Below are 10,710 nucleotides of genomic sequence, written 5' to 3' on the forward strand. Positions count from 1 at the left end.
CACAAAAATTTTGTTCTAATCCGGTCTGCCATAATGAGGTCAATTATCACAATGACGTAATGCCTTTGCTTCTTCACTAATTGACCCCTTAAGCGAAGGAGATTCCCTCTATAGGGAACTATAAATGCGCATCACGTCACATCTGATATCCGTCGGCATGTCAATCGTTTGTATAGTCGGCCAGAGATTTGCAGTAAATATTTCTCTGACTGCTTAATCGTCCTACGTTTCGATCGTTGCCCCACTGGCGGCAACGGACGGACACACAGTGTACATTCTTCTTTTGCCATCTTACCTGTCTTCTTTTGTTTCTTTCTTTCCTGGATCTTATTTCTATCCATTTTTTCTATTCATTTTACACGACTCTCGCCGCTCCCGCTCTGTTATTGCGACGGTTTAAGCGAGTGGTTGTAAACCTATCTGTAGCATTGTTCCTGCATACTTGTTGAATCTGCTCTACCATAATGGTTCGCTTGGCCGTCAAGTACACATTTTCCATAAGGCCGCATTGCTCACTATCCGATAACCTTTTCCGTTTTCCCTAGCCTGTTCCTGTGATTACTTTTTTGCTACTTAATTTACCTTGGCTTTTTTGGCGCTCGTTTGGTATTTTTCTGCGCCCAGTCTCGTCTTTCTGCTCACATTTCACCGTTCACATTGTTTTTCCGACTCAGGACACATACGCTCTTGCCGGCCAGCTATGACACGCCCTTTTTCATCGCTGACTGAATTCTCCATAACTTCTATTACCTTTCTTAATGCCTGTCTTTCATTAATCTTTCTTTCCCTGTCAATCGCGTGTATGTGTGTCTGCATCTGTATACACATTTATATATACGTATATATATACGTGACAACGCATGGCCATAGCTGGTGGAGAGTGTGAACTGGAGTACTTTCAAAGCTTGCTTCCGCCACGTGTGTTTTCCCTTTTTCTTGTTTCCTACGTCTCCTTTTTTCTCTACTTGGATGAATCTCGCAATCGATAGAACATAATCTGCTGAAGCTAGAGGTGCGCGTTCCTACTGTTTCCGTTACGAGAGTTGCTGCGTGCCCTGCTGCTTTTTCACCAGCGCCAAAACCAATCAATATGAGCAGCTAGGGCACACGTAGCGTTTGCTACGCTATCCCTGACAGTTGCTGACAAGCCTTTGTATCGCGTAAATAATGCTTCTGTTTTGGCAGAATCAACAGAAGCAGAGGCGATGACTTCGAACCAGCAGTTCCGTATTACCAACTGCTAGTTACTCTCGCTCTATGGCGTCATGGCAAGGTTTGTCGGTCGTACAGTTTGTTGTCGTCGTCTCCAATTTTGCTTTATTTCCCACATGCGCATTTAGGATAGACGGGTTTGTTCGGGCCTTCCTGTTGTCCTTCATCGCGGTACCACAATTAAGGCGCTAACAGCGTGGAAAAATACGCAATTGCAGAGTACCAACATCCGAAGGACAGACGATCGAGGCGCAACGTTTAGAATGGATCATGGAATTGAATTATTGCTTCTGTTCTTAAGAATGAAAGTTAGCGAGTCAAAACAGAAGTTGACTAGAAAGATTGCTATGCTAGAAAAAGAAAATAAATACCTGGCTGAGTCATTGATGAAATTCAGCCTACGCTTTGCTAGAATTAGTAAGAGAATTATATGCCACGAGAATATACATTTAAAATGCTTTAGTGTACGATCTGGGTCCATTCTGGCTGACCACCAGTATATATATATATATATATACACCTTTCTTTTTGTACGGAGAATCCAATTTCCTATTCGTTTTTTTCGACTATTAATAGGCTCAAACTGAGTGATCTTTCGAAAATATTGGTTTTTGATAACGATATATTTGGGCCTTTTCCTAGGCTTAATTCTTTAGCCACGAGACCAAATGATAAAAAAGTTTAATAAATTCGCGCTATTCTTGCGTATATAATGTTCGCTTTGTGAAATTTGCTGGGAGTTTCGATAATAGACAAAATGATCGAATGTCGTCAAGCAGGTACCTTAAAAGTTACCTACTTACAAGTCAGATGCGTTAGAACACGGTAAGTTGTTAAACTTGAACTAAACCGCATAGAAACCAGATCGATACGACTTTCGGTGGAAAACTATGGCTTTTAGCTAAGTTATTAAGATTTTATTGAACTATAATGTCAAAAACTCATCGATTACATCGAAACAGCCCGTGCCATTAACTAACTTGCAGCCATAAAAATGATACTGTTACGGTCAATCATTAAAATCAATATAACTAAATCACATAAAATCAGTATATATCAATAAAACCAACCACCCATCAAAATGGCTAAAATAATATTTACAGAGAAATATGTTGAACACTAAATGCAGACCCTGTGAATGTCTCGTTGAATAGCAACTGCCAAATATCTATTTGCAAGCCGGCCATCACAGAGTCTAAGAACTACATACCATTGGAATATAGTGAATTAAAATATAACTGCCCTATATACATGTTCTCTCCATATATATATATGAAAATGCGTATTATTCTAGCTAGTCGTTAGGCTACAGTAGGTGACAACATGTTTGCTATTATGAGTCCGATGGCTACCTAAACAGGACACCGCTAAAATGTCTGAAGAATCTGCACATTGCCTGCCAACTTTATCTCCAATTTGAAATCAAATTTATCTAATCCGTGCGTCTCCTTTGATGAGCTCTCGAAGAAAAACCATCTCTTTTTTACGATTTTCATACCCTCTTCGTTTAGATGCCGCTTTGCACTTCAGTGTCTTCAACGATGGTCGCCTACCGGAAGTGAACAGACATATGCACAATCTATATTAGGCTTAACTTTCCGAAGGAAACAAGCGGACGACAGCTTTGAGGGAGCGCGAATCGACATCTATTACGGCACTGACATCCACCAATGAGTGGAGGTAGCTAGAAGCTGCCAAGCCACCAACCAAATCACGCCGCTAGATTCACAGTTGTTTCAACAGGAACAGCCGTGTTGTCTCTCTCTGTCTCTCGTAGCAGTTTCGTATCAATGGGAGCTTCTATATATTCTGTGTTTCCTTTTCCAGTCTGGGATTCTGGAACCTAGAAGGCGGATAAGAGCAATACGACACTAGATATCGTTGATCGACAGGGAACATTAGTGTTGAAACCTGGGCAGGTTAGCGCCATCACCTAACTATGGGTTTAGCATATGATGGTACGACTAAACGATAGGGTTCGAAAGGTCGGTTTGGATGCGCCGTTTGTCTCTTGCTCGCGTAATAAAAAAACATTTTAGTATAAAAAATGTGTAGGCCATTTTCGTTTCAGTCACCAAGCTATCATTACACGTTGCTAGCACGAAAGGCTATCTGTCCAGGTGCTGACGACCCTTTTGCTCTTTGTAGCTAGCCAGTTTACTACCCGTTTTGATTTTAGTAGCAGAAAATATAGATTATAAATTAGAAGTAGTTGATATGCAGTGGTACAGCATCGAATTATAGGAGCGAAATTTTCGAGCGGTGGCTCTAGCCTTGTTTGACGCGCTATCCGAAAGTAAATTTGACTTTTCGCAAAGGAACGGTATTCTATCACAAAATCAAGCGCTTTTGCTGTCCGTGCACGCGTGTCGATACGGACCTGTATGGTTGCGCTCCAAGAGAAAATTGGCTTGTCAATGTAAAGGACTATTAGCGAGCATCCAAATGGTTTAGTCGTCGTGTTTTTCAACTAAGTCTTCTGCTAGAAGATTCCAGAAGGCCGTCAGCGGTTTAAGTAGCGGTGGCACTGACAGCTAAGGGCTTTAGACCATTCTGTCGGCCCAAATGTAGACTTTTGTGACCTGTTAGCGTTGTCCTCCTCCTAATGTCTCCGTTCCAACGTTCATTGTCCTACTGCCTCGACTGCTTAGCCACTCGGTAATGGCAAAGCTCGGTACAGTGATGCCAGGACCACGCTCAGGGTAGACAACGCAAAGGCTCAAAGGCATTAGTATATTGGTAGTATCATCGGGCGCAGGGACTCGCAGACGAGCTACGCGTTCTCAAGGCTTGCTTAATCTTTTCTTCGAAGACTGCGAATTGACTGCACGATGCACAGAAATAGACGGAAAGAATAAATCAGTGCGTACGGCTCCCATAACACCGTCACATATTCAACTGATAGAAAACGCTGTTTGGTGACTGATGGATTTGTGGGCGAAAAATAAACGGCGGCTGGCATTTGTACAAAGGTGAATGGCGTTAGCACTTAGAGATAGCAGCAACTGTCGATTATAGATTAACGATAGTCCCGACATGCTAAACTGATTTTTTGTAATATAAAAACTATACAGTTGTTGCAGTTTGCAAAGAACAAGTTACCATCACTAACTGGGCCTGTATTTTATTTTGTCCCACAGGTTCTTTCCTCGTTGACTCTACCCGAAAGCTCAGTTCTTCTTCGAAAATTAACAATAGAAGAAACACTGATTCCAGCATCGCGGAGCGCAGCTCTAGAGTGCTGTTGCGTTTTCATTATCCAATGAATGCAAACGCTGAAAGCCTGCGTTAAAATTAGTCCGTAACAATCAAAATTATAATAAGGAATTCTTTTTTGTTAGGCTAAAGTTAGCACATTGATAAAATTTTTTCGCAGCTTTCTATCATAACAACAACTACCTCAGTATTTACATGGCAAATAGAGAAATAAGACACGAATTTCCCAATGCACCCATCTACGTTATGGCTATAAACGTATTTCAGTCAACTTTAAACACTGAACTTATGTCTGGCTCTACTTGTGCTTCATGTGCCAACCTCAATTGTAAGTCTTCAAGGTTAAAGCAGAAGGGTTCTTCAGTAGAGCGAGAATCCACGATCCTTGGCCTCAGGTTCTAATGTGGGAGACCTCTGCTAAATAGTTTGGGTTGGGTTGGGTTGGCCAAAATTGCCTGTTATGCCTGCAAAACACCCAATACCCTACTTATAGTATTTAATTCCGCAAATAATTTGCTGCTCTCGTCACATCTCATATTAATACTAAATATTCATCGAGGGCTATTCATCGTCTTTAGAAGAATGTACTTAGGTAGTGTTATCTTTGAATCGGCGAAAATGATCGTAAACGCGTCAGCTAACAGTTATACAACAACGCCTAGGTGTTGGACAACGAACCAGTTCAATACCTCAGTCTAGGTGCATTGTAAAGCTAAAGTATCTCAACGAAGAATCCTGAAAAATAAAGTGATCGCATATGGCCACTAAGCGATGATTGTTTTGTCCTGCATTTTCTAGTTTTCCCGCTACTTGTTTCGGCCGAAAGTCATGATGTAATTCAACAGTGGTCTTTGAACCGACACAGGCCTCTTTAAAATGAATACCGGAATCGAGTGGCTGTTGCCATTCAACCTGTGTAATAGCGGGACGCCTCAAGCATCGGTACGCTTCCAACATCAGAGTTTAGTAAACATCCAACTTCAAATCATTGCTCATCCCACTGAAGTCTGTATAATAATAAGTATTTATTTCATTGCCTTGTCCATTCTATTTTGTTTTAAGTTTTACGTCCGCAAATACGTTCCTCAGTAAACTCTCACGGAAACTGTTTACTCAACTATCGTGATTCAGTATTGATCGCTGTGGGGGTACCGACGCTAAAATGTTTGAGCCCTTCTATAAAAAAGAAAATACACTTTGCGAACGTGTTTTAGTGACCTGGCATGATTAATTACTTTGTCGCAGTTTCGAATCCGAAAATTTTACCAGTTTTTAACCAGGTAATAGCCAATATTTATTTTGTCTTCAGTTTACCTTGGGGCCCATGGAAAAGTTTTTCGTACTTTCGATTTTTTTCTCAGACATGTTGTTTTCGTCACAGAGTGTTTGTTATACAGCAGGATACAATATGGAGTGTCGGTGCGGCAGCGAATTACGCCATCGTTTGTCCATAAGTTGAAGACAGGAGCGGATATCGCCCCCGAAGGTATCAATGAATTCATCTCAGTAGCTTAGCGGTGTCAACGTTCAAGAGACAGCTTTCCTGGGAAAGTACGGGTTAGAAATCGCCTGCCGGCCCGCTTCTCTATACTTCCTGATGCCACGCTTTGCGATGAGGCAGTGCGTAGCTGACAGTCGACCGGTACGTCCTCCTTCAACGCCGGAACCGGCAAGTTTTGACGTCCCTCTTGAAAAATGTCGCCACCCATCAACCATATCCGGTGAGACTGCTAGACGCGATAACTCCACGCTACATTATGTGCATTAAGTTTCGCGTACTTATTCAATGGAAACATAATATAAGCATAAGGGTGATATATTTAACCTATTATATTGATATAATATGCTAGATAACTCTACTATAACCAGCGGAAGATATAAATAGCTGTAGATGTTTTAATGCAGACAATCAGCCTATCAGAACGGTAAAGCAGTCTGCATCGGTTTCCTTCTATCCCACGCCAGACCTCTACAAAATGCGCTGTAGCAGAATTCCGATTTTTGCATTTACCTTTTCGAAAAAATTTTTATCGTCCTGTTTAAAACTTACCATCCTCCCGGCATTGTATTGCTGGATATTATGTCTTTGGTAAAGGTCGGTCTCAATGCTTAGCTAAAGGTATTGGTTCTCTATGCCTCGATATAGACGGTCCTACGATAGGTTGTTCGGATTCGAACCAGAGTGTGTCAGTGAACGCCGCATCTACTCGAACACAAGAAATCCGCTATTACTACACTCTAAATGCACTGCTTGCTTAAGCTAACGGTTGAGGAACATCATGGAGGCATAAGCCGGCGGATAGCCAGCCACTTTTCTCCAAAAATACACAATTTTTGTTGTACAATGGAGATACTAAGTCAACCTAATATCGATCATACCCTTAGACAAAAATAACCCTAGCTCGTAACTTGGTGTTGTTCGTTAGAAAAAAAAAAAACAACTTCAAGTATCACATGATTTCCATGTGCCATCATAGGAATTGGCGTATGATAGTTGATGTTATGCCATCTACACATATTGTTTTTCTCGTTTAATTAGAGCTGAAATCGCGAACGTCCACCTGAAGTCGCACCATATGCAATTCAAACATAGTCGCGTTTATGTCGCAGGCGATTTTCAATAACGTTGAAACGAGAATATACAAACAGCCCTAACCTCACGACTGCATGTCAAGCGTATTTGTTCCTTGCAAACGTACGGCACGAGGAAGTTTGTAGTCTTCATTAATGATTAGCGCAATTTTTTGTTTTGTACTATTTCCTGTCATGTATAGCGAGAAGTACTTAAGCCCCATGACTGTATTATATTAAAAAATAGCGGTTTTGCAGAATTCTTCAAAAAGCTAGCGATAACATGAAGTATTGATTCTCGGAAGGAAATTTTTCAATCGTGGTGAAAGCAGAAGATTGAGTGATATAACAGGTAATCTTCGCTTAAAATTCTAAAAACGACACACTGTCTTTCGAGTTGTATGAAAAGAGTGGCTTTCTTCTGGTGCTAAAAGTAGCGGCTAGACCTTGCTAAGAGGAACAGTTGTATTTGGTGTTGGTGACGACTTATTAATGAGAAAAATCCATTAACTCTGTACTGATTGTTTCCACCACGCGTGGAAAATGTATTTATTAGTCATTACGTCTAGGTTCACGTTTTCACTCGATTCAAATGTTACAGAACGTACACGTTCTTTATAATAGTATGCTAGAGGATGCCAAAACGGTCCGCTTACGACCACAACACAAAACATAAATTTTGTTCCTTGTCTTTTTTCACTTTGAAGGATCCTATTCTCACGGCTAGACATTAGCCGAGGTAGTACTTGACTGTTAATATTGAAAAGCTGACACGTGATAATGTAGCGCTTCGTTTGCTTGAATGCAGCAGCTTGTATCTCCAAAAAGATCTTTATTCTACCCTTGCCTTCAAAAGGGGATGGGAAGGGATTGAGGGCATATGCGAAAAGCCCTTATACGGTCGCCCCCCTTCCACGAGGAAGAAGGGCGACAAAAGTTTTGCTGAGAGTCAGCAAAGCTTCCTCAACTGCTTGAGTAAAGCGAAAAGCTGCTCATAGGGCTTCGACAAGGAGGGCTGTCGTCCTGTTCATAGCTTTTGCCTGTGTAGAGCTATGCGTGTACTTTATGAACGTGTATGAAGGTGCACGATGCTCGAGCCAGACCAAAACGCAAAATGATGGAGCATCCATCGTAGGACTCTCTAAAGTTTTCCGTCCGGTCTCACGAGGTCCAGCCTTGTATAGCCAAGGCTCATATCATTTAAGCACCATTCGGAAGGCCTGCGTCCGTGTGCAGCTTCTGCCAGTACGCATAGTCCACCCGAGATCTCTATAGGAAAATAGACAAAGGCTAGTAAAAGGCAACGGAACTACTAGGCAAACATTTATGGCCCACCTAGCTGCTTTCCATCCAAACAGATTGAGATATCAAGGCCGCTGCTTAGACCTATACCATAAAATCATACGGATGGGAGTACTTCAAATGAATTCAGTCAGCAAAAGCTTTCTCTAAGTGAGCCTAATAGAATTAGGTTAGGTCTCAAAGTGAAATCAACGGGTTCGAATGGTCAGTAATCATTAGCGTTATACACCCAACAGGAAGACAAGTACATCATGTGAAAGATTCGTTCATGGGCCGCAGGCATAAAGGTGCACCTGTGTTGCTTGTCAGTCGAGGCTCAATTGTTTTAATATCTATAGAGACAAGTATATAAGGCATACTAATTGCTGGGTCTTATCAGATCATTATTCAGACCGTGCGATTTTAGCAAGAGCTTACTGTCTTTTTACTTTTGGTTACGCATTGAAATACTTGCGAAAAAAATTGCAAGTATTGTCAACGGACCTGCCAAAGCTTTGTCACTTGCAAAAAAAAAAAAGTAGATTTACGGTTAATAATAGTCCATATTAAGATAGAATTTTAACGAATCCTTAAATGGAGCATGTAAATTATTCACTGTACGCCAGCGAGAGCTTTTCGTGAGCCCAAATATTTATGCTCAACTTTAACTTATTTAGACAAGCGCCTTTGTTGCACAATAATAGTAAAATAATGATGATTTTATGAGCATTTTACTACGATTTCAATTACCAACACATGTATGTTCCACTACGACACCTGAAGGCGCACGCTGTAAAATCGATCGACATGCAAACAACAACTGGAGCCGATCGCTCACAATAAATAGCGCGACATTCTATGTTCCCATTCTGTTGCCGCTTCTGTTTGGTTTTTTTACTATCAACTTTTGACATCTTCAAGATATAAGCCTCTTCCTACTGAACCCTGTTCAGTAAATAACAGTTTTCCGGTCCAACGCTTTCTCAAGTTGATCGCGCACGACGAAGTTAATCCGAGGAAATTTCTCAGTCCATAGTAGAACGGAAGAATGCACGCACTCCCAGCGATACACACAAGCGAGAAATAGCAGCGTCACTCGATACTTTTGTATGAACTTGATAAAGTTATTAAGTATTATTAGGCGTACGTTAGGCCAAAAATACTCTGTTTGCAAATGTTACCTCTGACAGGTAATTGTTCAGGTCTGCAGTATGTCAGGAAAAAACGGCCTTAACTACAGAACATTTCTTGCGAGCTGCCTGCCAAGACTGTAAGGTTCAGCTGTTACGGATCAGATCTTCGCCGCAAATAAATTGATTGTTTTATACCCTTTGATCAGCGGAACGAGCCAGGCAGGCATCACAAGGTTTAAAAAGCGTAACGTATTTGAAAGAACGAAAAATTTCACGCAATAACTTCAAAACTGGTCCAAACGAATCATTTTTTAATATTATGTAAGGATTAAAAATTGATTCAGTGACGACGAAGTAGGTAATAGAGATAGAAGAATGTGACAAATAAGATAATCAGGTTATACCAAGCATGGGGCTACATGTGAAAGTAATACCCCTTTACTTAGTAATTTCTATTTAAGCAATTTTTTATATAAATATCGCAAACGTTTAAAACGTATGATAGTAAAGGAGCTAGCTATGTACAACCTTAACTGTATAAACGCTTTGCGTCCCGGATATCAGTACGTTTTTTAAAACACCTTCTTCGCTGTTGTTATTATTGCTGTTTTTATGCCTGCGTTCGCTCTTCAGCGTGAAACCTCAAAAAATTAAAGCTTTTCGATTTTTTGTGTTTTGCGTAAATGATTTGCACCCATTTTGTTTTGTGACTGTAGTCTGAACTCGTCCTAAAGGTTCATATATAAACAATGATTTCGTGCAGAAAGACCTACGTACTATTTTTTTGGTCAATCTTTTGTATCCATTTTCGCTATTATCTTGATGCTCTCTGTATTCTGATAGCGTATCTCGAGAAATTCGTCAGGTTAGGACATCGAATTTTACCTGAAGGGACAGCATATGCACGTACGTTTAGGACTTCCCTTGTGAAGATGCCTGAGGCCATTCCAATACATTCTACTAGTTCACAAACCGCAAAGGTAACACTGCCAAATTCAGCATAATTTATTCATTACGGCCTTAAAGTAAATAAGCAGCTACGTAAGAAACGGTTGCATACATATTATTTTGAGACATCGTAGTGGCGTTATACTTTCAAAAATATTTCACTTTTAAGTGTAACACACGAACCTTTCAGGCCACAATCTATAGAGATATATCAACTCATTTAAAATATCAACGATAAATGGACAAACATTGGACCTAATTAAAAATGTTGAGTGCTCGCCTTAATCAGCTGTCAAGTATTGACCCTCGTTACCGTTCGCGATTGTGAGATTTTTTTGCTTTTTATCGG

At 40.7% G+C, this 10,710-nt stretch overlaps 1 protein-coding gene across 2 annotated transcripts in view; it reads left to right on the plus strand.

Moving 5' to 3' along the window:
• The window catches only part of LOC111271805 (uncharacterized), a 98,764-nt gene extending 93,145 nt beyond the window's left edge, over positions 1-5,619 (plus strand). For both annotated transcript variants that reach the window (XM_086973042.1, XM_086973044.1), the window contains one exon: positions 4,353-5,619. The gene's annotated coding sequence lies outside the window, so the exon portion shown is untranslated. The remainder of the gene's footprint in view (positions 1-4,352) is intronic.
• Positions 5,620-10,710: the final 5,091 nt, after the last annotated feature.

The sequence above is a fragment of the Varroa jacobsoni genome, unplaced genomic scaffold, assembly GCF_002532875.2.
Source record: "Varroa jacobsoni isolate VJ856 unplaced genomic scaffold, vjacob_1.0 scaffold_180, whole genome shotgun sequence".
Taxonomy (NCBI): Eukaryota; Metazoa; Arthropoda; class Arachnida; order Mesostigmata; family Varroidae; genus Varroa; species Varroa jacobsoni.